Consider the following 13,800-nt stretch of genomic DNA (forward strand, 5'->3'; position numbering starts at 1 on the left):
TGGGCTGCATTAATGGTGATGTGCAGTGGCAATAACTTTGCAGATCTTTGTCTGCTGATGTGGCTCGTCCTTCTCTTGCTGTGTGTCTGAATGTCATTGGCTCTTTATGCCATGCTGGACTCTAGCTGTCCTGGACCTCACCAGCTGAGTTATGCACTAGGCTCCAAGTGATGGGCTTGGATTGTCCATAGGTGATTCGTGGCCTTTATGGGCTTATACATGTCAACATTCATCAATACCACCAACAACATTCTCACTATTTTCCTCATTCTCATCACCATTATCATCTATGCTTTCTCTTCAATATCGCCTTATACATAAATATATATATATATATAGTACTTTGGAAAATGTTAAGCTAAAGAAGGAAATGACATAATAACTATAAAAAAAAATCCTGACTAAGCACAATATGAATCATAATGAAAACAATATCATAATTAAGGAAAAAAATTAGTCATAATTAAAAAAAAATAACATAATTAAAAGTGCACATGATAAAGAGCGTATACATTAGAATTTAACTATCACTTTGTATACACCTCTCTCTCTCTCTCTCTCTTGTTTATGGGGAGGGGAGGGAGATGGATAGTTCACACAAAGATGGAGGCGAGGCGGTGCATGCACTCTCGAAGCCTCAGTGTACGGAATATCAAAAGGTGTGTTCAGTGTACGGAATATCAAAAGGTGTGTTCGGTGTATTTGGCTTAATTCATTTGATTTTTTGTTCGGGTAATATTAGAGATATTAAATTTTTTATTAAATAAATTATCAAATGTCTCACATGAACGTGAGGTTTATATTTTATAGACCCCACACCCGCATAAGAGATTAGATCATTTATTTAATAGAAAATTTAAGACTTATAACATTTTTCTTTTTTATTCATGTGTTCACAAGGATTACTCAAAGGTCCATATTTTTTACTTGCCCTATACCCTTCTTTATTTTGCAGAAATTATTCAATGCTCCTCGAGTCCTACTTTTTTCTACATACAAGTTGACATTTAATATTTTATATTCTAAAATTGTAAAACAAAAGTGGTGAACCCTATAATTTAGACCAATAATTCTTTATTTGGAGCACCATCTAGACTTGCTTCAGAAGCATTGAATAATTTATCTTTTATTACAAAGTGGCATTTTGGAGCATTGAATAATTCTCTTTTATTACAAAGAGGCATTTTGGAAAGTTAGAGCACCTCCACCCGATACTTCAAATATGATGTGACATTCTAACGGTCATATTTTGACATCAAGTATCAATTTCATCTCGTGTGTCAAAAGCTGATGTGACATTTGACATCATCTCTTCATGTCAATTTTGATATATTCCTACTCCATAGCTTTTTTTTAAAATAAAAAAGCTTCCATACAAAATAAAAAAGTTCAAATTTAAAAAATAATAAAACAATATATTTGACATATCGGATGAAACTTCCATATTTCAATTTGCCACTAAAGCCTTCAAAAAAATTTAACATACAAAGTTATGAAGGTTTTGGTGAAGATGCTCTTAGAAATAAACTAGCTTCCTGCTTTATAAGCAAAAAAAACCAACTTTTTTGAGAATATTTGTATTTGGGGAGATAGAAATAAGTCAATCAGTGAAATTGCTGAAATACTCACCTCTTTTTGCATAGTAATTTGGAGAATGTTAGTGGAGGGTAAAATGGTAGTTTCAAAAATATGCACGAGGGTAATATGAGAATTTTACAATTTTTACAAAAGATGTGACATTATATTATTATAATTTCCAGGAAGCAAAAAAACTATTTATATAATACTTTCCAAATGTATTTGTGAAAAAAACAAAAAATAACAAAATAAGCACGCGCGCACAACAAAAAAAAAAAAAAAAAAAAAATGCTCATTTGTCTTTCAAAAAACCCTCAAGCAATGACAATATACAAATAAAAAGGGAATTTTTTTGAATGCACCAAATGAGGTTAATTATAACACACACACACCCAAACTTCCCGATGGCCCTGTTTGGTACAGCTTAATTTCAGCTTATTTCAGTTTTCAGCTTAATTTAAGCTATTTTGATGTATTTGGTTTACCTTATAGCTTATAGCTTATAGCTTTGTGGAAGTCAGAAAACAGCTTATTCTTTGAGTGGGGCAGGAGATGCTTTAAGAATAAGCTGGAAATCAGCTTAAGCTGAAAGTTATAAGCTATAAGCTGTTTAGGCATAAGCTATAAACACTTTCCCACAGCTCTACCAAACAGGACTGATGTGGGAAACCAGCCCACCTTCCCTAGTCAGCAATTGTCTAGGTGAGATTTTCTCGTGGGTCCCGCCTTATTTCCTCATTCGCTCATAATGAGGTTAATTAATCCAACTATCTTTTAAAGTAATAAAGATAATAAATATATGGTTTGTTAGCGAATAAGGTTAATTAATCCAACTATCTTTTAAAGTAATAAAGACAATAAATATATGGTTTGGTTAACAAGTGGAGTAGTTTTATAAATATTAATTAAGCCACATTTGAGAATATATTTTTTTTAGTAATTTTTTAATTTTTTCATTAAAATATGATGTTAAAAAAATTAGTATGTTTGGAATGATTTTTTGATTTTTTACGAAAAATGTGCAACTATCTTTTGGTATAAGTTACAATTTTTTTGATTTTTTTAATAATTTTTTTACTTTAAAACTAAAACAGGCAGTTCCCAAACGAGACCTTAGAGTATTAATTAATACACTAATTAGATAGAATATTAGGTAGGATCATATTAAGTGATGGAAATGTTATATGTACCAATTAGTGTACTAACTAGTGTCATATTGACTCCACCCATTATACAAATTATAAATATCTAAAACTTCTAAAATTATACTATATCATCTGTTAGTACATTAATTGATATACTAATTGGTGAATATAGTATTATTCATTACGAAATAATATTTGTTTTATAGTTTGACTAAAATACACTTTTGACATTTCTCTACATTTTTTATTCTACTTTTTAGGTGACATTTTAATTTTGTTAACATTTTTTTAATTAATAACTTATTAAATCATATGGACAAGACTTTTTGAATAGTTATACAATGAAAAATTATCTCACGATTTATTTAACTAAATAAGTTCAACTTTTTTTTTTAAAAAAAAAAAAAATTCTTTAGATATTATTGAAGTTGCACCAAACAAATTTACATCTTATTTATAAAATTTTTAAGCTAATACAAAAATTTAATTTTTTAATTTATAAATTTCACCGAATGAACTAACTATACAGTCTCATTATCTGGAGCTATTACATGGTCTATGTCAATAAAAAAAATTATTATTGCATTTCGTTAATTTGTGAAAAAATATTATAAAATGTCAAAAAAATAACTTGTAACATGTGTGGAAAATGAAAAAGTCTAGAAAAAGAAAAAAGATAGAAATGTCAAAAGGGTATTTTGGTCTAACTATAAAACAAACATTCTTTAATAGTATACATTTAATATTTTTTTCTACCATCTATAATACTGAGAGGAAGTTAATACTTATTTAATGCATTCACTTGTTAACAAAACCCTCCAAGGCAAATACTAACAAGTGCCCCTAGGTATTCTTTAAGGGAAATGCACTAATAAATCCTAAATGTTAGGATTATGTTCCATATAGTCCCAAAATTTTTCTTGTTTGCCATTTGGTCCTTTTAGTTGTGAATGACACAAGTACCATCTGTGAGAGTGTAGTGAAGCAGAATAGTTGTCTGAGTAATTTGGGGATGTGTGTGTTGGGTAATTTGGGGATGTGTGTGTTGGGTGTCATGTTTTCAAATAGCGCATTAAGGGGTTTATTACTAACCTTTTGTAAGTTGGCGTCTGTTACATGTTTCATAGGGGAGTGTAAAAGTGTCACATTTGAATGAAGTTTACCTAAGGGTTTTTTTATTGCATTCCTTGGGTTGGGACCGGACAAGTGCCATATACAGGCTTGACCCATGTGTACCAACCCATTACGTGATACCAATTTTCCCAAAATTTCCTAAATTGAATGTTGGAAAGCATGTATTGCTAAAAATCCCTAGAATGAAACGATTCCTTGTCCCCTCTGATCGTTTCTTTCATATGTGATTCGGGGGAAATCGTGAGAGATTTCATGAATCATTTGTTTGGTTACATTGCTAAGGGCACATATACGTTGCCCCGGTGTAACGATCTGAATCGAGGTGAAGGACGGCGAAGTTGTGGTGTTACTGTCTCTGATCTCCTGTGCATACCTTGCATCGATGGCAACAAGAGGTAAGCACCATCACATTCTTATTTGTAGTCATATTTTTGGGTTTGTTTGTATTCTAGGGTTTTTGTGTGTTGTCGATTGTGAACTGATGATGTGGCAGTGGTTTATGATTATCATGTTACATTTGTGTCTTGTGGGGGAGGGTTTTGGGGTGTGACATGCAACAAGTATTTGTTTCCCATTGTTGTTATTACGCGTCATTCGTTGTTATTTATTTATTTATTTATTTTTGTTGTTGCCATAATGTAGTATGTATGTGTGTGATGATGTGTGAACTATAGAGGTAGTAGTTTAATTCATAGTAAATACATATGTTGTGGCCCTTGAATGTGACCTTGTTCCCAGATGGGTTTTCATTGTTACCATGTGTATGTGTGTGTCTTTTTGGTCATTACAATGTTTACTTTAGATGCGTGTAGTTAATGTAACAATGTTTACGTGCGTGAGTGTGATGGACAACCCATACAGGGCTGGCCCTGTCCTAAGGCAGGTAAGACTTGTGCCTTAGGTCCTATATTTTGGCCTAAAAATAGGGTTCTCAAATTTAAAAAAATTGTTATAGGTTCAATTTTTTTTTTTTTTTTTTTTAAGATCAATTTAAAGGGCCCCAAATGTTTTATTGGGCCCATGTATAATTTAGCCCATATTTATTTATAAATGTGTTTGGCCCATATTTATTAAAATGAAAATATATAAATAAATAAATAAAAAACAATAGGGCCCTTAAATTTAGTAAAACATATAAACATATAAAACATAGGGCCCCTAAATTTGGCCCAAAAATAGGGCCCCTAAATTTGGTAAAATATTATAGGCTCAATGTTTTTTTTTTTTTTTTGGTTTTAGGATCAATTTAAAGGGGCCCAAAATATTTTTTTGGGTCCATGTATGATTTACTCCATATTTATTTATAAGTGTAGTTTGGTCCATATTTATTAAAATGAAAATATATATTAAAAAAAAAAGTGTTTGGGTTCAAGAAAAATAATACATACAATATATGGGCCCTATTTTTTTTACTTTTTATTTTTTACCGTCTTTATCTATTAGATTTTAGTGGAATAAATAATTTTGCTCAAATTTTTTTACCTAGGTCTTTATCAATTTTAATTGAATAATTTTTTCCTAATTTTTTTGTTCTAATTTTGTTTTATTAAATTGTTTTATTTATAATTTTAATGATTATATGTGTAAGTAAATTTTTTTATGGTTACAAACAAATAAAAAAATTGTAACTTATTGTTTTATTCATGAATTTTTTTTCAATATAAAAGGGCCCCCATTTCCGAAATTCGCCTTAGGCCCCGACAAACTCAGGGCTGACCCTGAACCCATAGCTGTGGGAAAAATTATTGTTTGAAACGGTAATGTAGTGTGTGGAGTAAATAACACATGGAGTGGTTGCATCTCATTACGGGAAGCCCCCCGTGGTGTTAGTTTAGGACCATTGATTGTTTGTGAGACGTATAGGGGATTTTTTTTGTTTTGTAATAATGAACATACTTTACATAGTTCACTGTGTGTCACATTAATTATATATAACTGAGTGCCTTTTTTTAATGTGTCCATATTTTTTTATTCGTTAACTGTGTCGTTCGTTAGGGTGTATGATTATGCATATGCTTATAATGTGATCACCCTTTTCATTTTGTTGTGTAAAAATGTAATAGTCTTAGTTTGCATAAATGACCCGGACTGAGTTGTTGACATATTTTTTGGGTTTATGTTTATGTTTGTGGAACTTAATCATACATGGTCGGCCGGTGTGTGTGTCGTTGATGTATTTTTTGTTATTTGTACTGAATTGTGATTTTAATGGCAATGCAAATGCCAGTAAGAAAGTGAGTTCGTGGACACATTCATGTGAACGGAAATGCCTTAAGGATGCAAGGGTGTCAAAGGCAAACAAAATGCAAGGTTGCATCTTGTTCAAACAAACTAAACTCATTAATCCTGTTGTTTGGCACCAAGTAATAAAGCCCGCCGTCGGTCTGTCATGATAAGCACCCTTGAGGCTGAACTTTCGTTTGAACATGGTAGGCGTTGTTAAGTTAGTCATGACATCAAACTTGAAGGAAGGGCAGTTTTGTAGTTAAAGAGGACCTCTTCTGGATTATGATTGAGGCAATCCAAATCAACCAACTAAACCACAACGAATTCATGAAGTGTGACGAGTTAATTGTGAAAATTATAAGGGCGTACAACCACAAGGATAACATGTTCGACATCGACACATCCAGTATTACTCTTGGCAAAAGTGACACAAGGCTACTGTTCGGAGTCCAATGCGGGAAGAAACATATTGATTTGACCCTCGGCCCAAGGCCTGCCTTCGATTTCATTCAGCGTAAACGAGACCACACGAAAAGAAACTTTCCACCAATGGAACTTATCAGACCAATAGAAAAAACTTCAGACTACTTGAAGTACTTGTTTGTGAGATGAGATTTATTAGTAAATATCACATTGTTTTAATGTTGGGAAGTATATATATATATATACAAATGTCAAAAGGGTATTTTGGTCTAACTTTAAAACAAACATTCTTTAATAGTATAAATTTAATATATTTTCTACCATTTATAATACTGGAGGAAGTTAATACTCATTTAATGTATGCACTTGTTAACAAAACCCTCTTAGGCAAAAATGATAACATGTGCCCCCTACGTATTGTTTAATGTTGGGAAGTATATAAAAAAATATATTTAAAATATGAGAAAATATTAAAAATATATTGATTTTAATAAAAATGCATTGAATTTAGTAAAAAATGTCTTATATTCTTCAATTTTGTTTGTCTTTTACTTATGCCCCAAGGGTGTTAGTAAGACCCTTTTTTTCTAATGTGACTACAATAACCTGATATGTATTTTTTTTTTTTTTTTATCCTTTCACCTCCAGCCCGTGTATTTCTAAATTAATCAATCAAATAGATATTCAATTATTATTTATAATTTTTATATATTTTATTTTAATCTAAACTTAATATTATACTTACATTTCGCTTCAAAATATCCACTTGGTTGTGGTGAAATTTGAGAACAAAAAACTCGGGTTTTCATCACTAAATTGAAAGTTATAAACCATTATAATTATATTATGAAAAATTCAGTAAAGATGTAACAAATCATTTGAAATGAAAAATATTACGAATCAGTTTAATGAAATATTTAAAAATTATAAATATTTGATTGTCAAAAAGTTCATTTTTAAATTTTGGGGAAGTACCAATAAATTTAATTTTCATATCTTAGTAACCAATAAGTCCTCTAAATAATCTAATGAACCCAATAGCTCTGTTTGTGTGAAAATGACCGTATAACCCTACAATTTATACTTGTGAATGCTAGTTAATACTCACAGTTTGAAATTACACATTTGCCTAAAATTTATTGAGGGATTTTTGTACTCTTTTGGAATGTTTGAAAAATTCTACATTTCAAGACATTCGAATTCAAAACTCCACAACTGTACATTTGCTCAAAGTTTATTAAAGGATTTTTGTACTCCTTTTGAAATGTTTGAAAATTTTCATATTTCAAGCCATTCCAAATTAAAACCTCATAGTTTGAAATTATATACTTGTCCAAAACTTACTAAGGGATTTTTGTAATCAAAATCCCACAGTTTTGAAATTACATATTTGCTCAAAACTTATTAAGGGTTTTGTACTACTTTTGAAATGTTTGAAGAGTTTCACATTTCAAATATTCCAAATGAAAAACATTCCCATATCAGGTTGTGTATCATATTTTTTTTCGCACAAAGGAAAAAAAAAAGAAAAAAGGAAACATAATGAAAATAAGGGTATAACCGTAAACTCAATTTTCAAAAGAATATATTAAATCCACATTTTCAAATCAATGGGACTAATTGATTTATAAAAAAAATCTTAATACTGAATGAATCAACATTCCTTAAAAGAGATTTATGATTAAATTTTCCTTACTTTGTCTATGCCAATGAAGATTGTTGGTGTATTGCACCATTAATTGATATTGAATATCTATTTGATTAATTAATTTGAAAAAAAATACACGGTTGGAAAATGAATGGATTGGGAAAAAAATAATAAAAAAGACAAAATGAAGACAAAATATATAAAAAGGTGTGGTAGGAAAGAAACGTGCTATTTAATACAATACACTTATTGCCTTTGTTACTTTCTATTATAATGAGATTAATTAGCTTTACTTAATGTATTCGTTAACAAAATCCATAAAAAAATACAGAATGATATGTCAAATGAATATTTATTCATTTCAAATTAAAAAACTCATAAAAATGACTTAAGATTTTAAGATTTCAATTGATACATCATTTGGATGGGTTTGGGATTGTTGTTGTACGCTATGCACATCAACAATTGTTCCGCACTTAATTGGACCTATTTTATAGCCCAATTTGATAATCTAAACCGTTCACATTTTACAAGATATTAAGCAGAACATACCTACAAAAAATCAAATTAATCAGATATCGACAACCCTTTCATCAAATCACATTTGCATATAGTTTTATATTTTAAATTACATATTTATTTTTTAAAATACAAATGTGATTTAATGAAAAAACTACTAATACTCGATTAACGTAATTTTTTATAAGTATGTTCTACTCGATATTTTATAAAATGTGAATGATTCAGATTATCCAATTGTGCCTTGAAATAAGCCCAATTAGTTGCACAGCAACAACCCCAACTCTCACTCTGATAACCTTATTTGTATAAAAATATAAATTTTGTTTGCAAATTACTTTCTGTGTCTCCCCAACCAATACCCAAAATTATTTTGTTCACTTATAAGGTTGTGAACAAAATATAATTGTGATTAATTAAAATTGTGTGATAGACTCCATAATAGATTCTATTTTATTTAAAGTGGGAGATCTCTCAATTTTAACCCATTACAAATAGAGGTGTAAACAGTTCAATTTGATTAGGGTTGAGAGAAAATTTAGTATTGAGCTGAATGTTCGGTTCTTGTAGAACCTATCACAAAATACCCTTAGAAGGGCTAAGCAGAGCGAAAAGGGTTTTTTCATAAGATGGGAAATGAAAACTATCAGCCCAACACAACGTTTAACATCTAACTGCTTTATATAGCGATCCCGGATTTACCCTTGTTGTATAGTGATCCGGACATGTGTCCGTGGATGTTGGTAGTTGATCATTATCTTGTTTACATCCTTTCTTACTTTGTATTTGAGTTATAGGATGTGTTGGGCAGGTTTGTTACAGGTTGGTTGAGTTTAGAAACCAAAACTAGTTGCCCAGATTTTGGCTTGTCCGCTCGAGCGGGGGTTTTGATGCTCGAGCGGGGAATACACCCATCCAGTGTTTCCTGTGCAGTGTTGGACGCTCGAACGGGGGATTGGCCGCTCGAGCGGAAGGTTGTGAGTGACGCTCGAGCGGGGCTTCGAGCGCTCGAGCGGAGACCTGTTGTGTCGAGATGCTGGGAGAGTGCATCCGGCGCTCGAGCGGGAGTTTGGCCGCTCGAGCGAGAGTCTGTGAGTGACGCTCGAGCGGGGATTTGGACGCTCGAGTGGAGCGACTGGTTTAAGTTCCGAGTTTTGACTTTTCAAATCATTTTTTCACTTTCTCTTCTCTCTCCTACTTTTCCAAAAACACCATTGTTGAGCCTCTCACTCTAGAACTCTACCTTCTCTCTAGGTTTTGATCTAGTAGGAGTGATTTGTTCATCTTTGGCCCTTACAAAAAAGTTGTTGATCGTCGAGGGCTACATTTTAATCTGAAAATTTCGGAATTTAGAGCACGTTGGGTTTTGTCATCTTCTCCCTTGGGGCTCCGGATTTGAGGTAGGGATATCCTACTCCTCTCTATGGATTTTGTCTTTAAATTTTAGTATTTTGAGATGTTGGGGTTGGTTTGGTAATTTTGTGAAAGTTTGGGGCTTTTGTGTAATTTTACGAAAGTTGAGATTTTATTTATAATAAACCTAGATGCATGATTGGCATAGAGAATGGAATAAATGTTGAATCATTGATCAAAATGGAACCTTGAGGGTTGAAATGTTAATTATGGAAAATGCCCTAATTACATTGTTTGATTAATTGGGTTAATTAATCATGAGAAATGAGGTTATGAAATAGGAATGTTGAGATTGGGAATGTATGGGGTTAAAGGGTGTAGTTGAATTATTTATCACTCACCGAAACGAAATGTTGATTGAATATCCGTTTGTGCATTTATTTTCTGTTTAGAAATAACTGCTTTGGACTATCGGTGGAGGATAGTCGTGATTGTTGTAGACAATGCATGATGATTAGGCAAACTAAAACTAATCAATAGAATGTGCCATGAAATTTGACGGTTGATAGAATACATTAACTGTATGTATTGACTGATGGTATATAGAACCAATGTGTTTGTATACGTTATGTGTAGAGGAGGAGATGGCGGATGTACTCCGCGGTTTAGGGGAAGATGGGGGATGTACCTCTAAACCGGATAGTGTTGGGAGGAGATGGGGGATGAACTCCGTAGATACAGCTCATATGCTTGTCTAGAGAAATGAAGATAGAGCTCATATGCTTATCTTTGAGAAGTGTAGATACAGCTCATATGCTTGTCTAGAGAAGTGAAGATAGGGCTAATATGCTTATCTTTGTGAAATGTGGATGTAGCTTATATGCTTATCTGTGAATATGGGATATAGTTCTTATACATATCTGTTGTGATGATGATAGAGCTAATATGCTTATCTGTTGAAAAGGGGAAAATGAAAAGTAACTTGGACTCATAAGTCGTATGACGAAAAAATGTGATTTATGTGGATGTATCAGTGTTGGCCATCTATCAATTGCTAATCTTTTAGTCATTGTTCATGGTTGGTTTAGTGTATTTCTACTGGGCTGTGGCTCACCCGTATGGGAATATCATTTTCAGGTGCAGGTAGCATACCACCTCCAAGGACATAGCTTGGGAGGCTAGATGCGAGCAGATTTTTGCTGTGTAGTTTCTTTGATGTATTACATGTATATTCAAGCCGAGGGCTTAATGTGTAGATGAGTTAGCACTCTTTTGTTGTAACCAAGTGTTAACTTGGAAAGCTGTAAGCCCGTAGGGCACTTTGCTTTTGTTGTTAACATGTAACACTTTTGTAATGAAACTCTGATTAATGGAAGAATGTGGATATTTTGCATGTCAAAGAATGTCTTAATTGATGGTTTAATGTTATTTTTTTGAGGGTGTTACAACTTGGTATCAGAGCATACCGGGTTCGAATACTTTGGGTACGTGGGAAGTGATTAGTATCACAATGGGTTTGTCTCGCTTGGTAGAGACTTAGATGTAGTGTCATATGCTATGTGTTTAATTGATAACATGCTTATGTGTTTATTTGGGTATGGGATTTAATTTCTAGGATGTTGATTGGATCCTTGGGTTTCTAGGAGTCTCGTTGGAAAGGCACTTGATCAATGCCGTTTCTAACCCGAACTCTAGTAACGCCTCAAGACTATCATTATCCGGAAATGAAATTCGTAAGTGCTTATGTGCTTATGTGCTTACGTGGAGTGAATTACAGTTGTCCATGCATTAGGACGTGAGTGTTTAGTTTTGGCACATTTGTGAATGTGCTAACGTTCTGTGCTACCTTTATTAGGATGTCAGGACGAGGAAGAGGTGCTAGGCGTGGTAGACCTGCGAGGCAGGAAGTACCTTTACCGAATGAGATTCCGGCAGTGCAGGAGGGAGTTGGCCAGGCCAATGTGGCCAAGCCAGCGGGTCAGCAGGCCATGGGTGCCTTGGCCAGAGAGATAGCAGGAGCTTTGGGTATTCTTAGAGCTGGGAATCAGGCAGCTGAGGCAGGGCCTTCTTTCTTGAAGAGGGAGTTTTTTCGGTCTAACCCGGATGAGTTTATTGGTGATCCGAAGGAGCTGCTGAAGGCTGATGAGTGGCTAGAGCAAATGAGCAAGACGTTCGAGATGCTTGGCATCGAGGACGGAGCACTGAAAGTGACCTTGGCATCCTTCTAGCTGAAGGGAGATGCGGGTCAATGGTGGAAGTACGAGAAGGCTCGTGTTGGGGGTACATGGGAGGCGTTTGTAAATGCTTTTCAGGAGAGGTTTTTGTTTGCAGCAGCTAGGGAGAAGCTGAGGGATCAGTTTAGCCGGCTTAAACAGCAGGGCTTGTCAGTGGCCGAGTTTGAGGCTACTTTTACCAGTCTGTCCAGGTTTGCACCTGAACTGGTGGCGTCCGAGGAACGCCGTTGCTATGAGTTTGAGCGGAAGTTGAGGCGGGGCCTCAAGTTGAGAGTTGGTGGGTCTTACATCCGAGAGTATAGACACCTGGTAGATGCTGCCGCTCAAATGGAAATTATGATGCAGGAAGAGAAGGAAGAGCAGAGGGGCTCCAAGAGGGGCCAGGATGGCCAGGGTGATGGCAAGAGACAGAGGGGTTATAACCCTCAGCAGCCTCAGGGTGTAGTTTCTAGATCGACCTTTCCAGTGCCGAGTGCAGGCTCGGGGAGAGGCAATCAGGGGGAGTTTGCTTGTTACAAGTGTGGCCAGTTGGGTCACAAGGTTTCAGTTTGCCCGCAGAAGGGTAGGGGTCAGAGAGTTGCTTCCTCTTCAACTAGACCGCAGAGTCAGAGTTTGGGCAGGGGGCAGCCCTTGTCTTGTTATCAGTGTGGACAGCCTGGGCACCTGAAGAGGTTTTGCCCGCAGTTGAGTGCCACTTCGGGAGCGTCTGGTTCCAGGCAAACGCAGAGTTTTCAGCCAGCTCAGTCTGTGCAGGCCTCGAGGGCCAATCCGGGGGCTTCGTCGTCCCAGTCAGTGCAGCAGTCGTATGCTCCTAGAGGTGAGCAGGTAGATCAGGGACCTACAGGGCGCGTGCATGCTGTTACCGCGCAGGATTTAGTACCGGCTCCATCGGTAGTGAGAGGTACATTTCTGTTTTGCAACTCGGTTGCTAGTGTGTTGATTGACACAGGTGCATCTCAATCTTTTGTATCTGCTGCATTTGCATCTGTTTTGGAATTGGAGTTAGCACAGTTAGCATCTCCTATTTGTGTGGTGTCACCTCTTGGGGGTGAACTGATCTTGAAACAAGGTGTTAGAGGTTGTGATATAGAGGTCGCCGACCATAGGCTTCATTTTCCGTTTGTTGTCATGCCCATGAAGGGCTTTGATGTTATTTTGGGTATGGACTGGCTATCGTCATACCGGGCTGTTATCGATTGCTACCGCCAGAGGGTCACGTTATGTACCTTGAGCGGGGAGTGGTTCCATTTCTTGGGAGACCGGGTTGGTAGTGTTTTGCCACCGAGGTTTGATTCGCAAGGGCGAAGTGAGCTTAGTGGTCTACTTGCTAGCTTTGAGAGTGGTGAGACCCAGCTTGTATTGCCGAGGGTGGCTTGTGAGTATTCGGATGTCTTTCCCGAAGACCTTGTTAGTTTGCCACCTCACCGAGAGATAGAGTTCTCTATTGATCTAGTGCCCAGCACGGCGCCGATTTCTATGGCACCTTACCGTTTTGCTCCAGCAGAGTTGATTGAGTTGAAAGTTCAGCTCCAGGAATTGC

Source organism: Camellia sinensis, chromosome 8 (assembly GCF_055761805.1).
Source record: "Camellia sinensis isolate YWXY chromosome 8, ASM5576180v1, whole genome shotgun sequence".
NCBI lineage: Eukaryota > Viridiplantae > Streptophyta > Magnoliopsida > Ericales > Theaceae > Camellia > Camellia sinensis.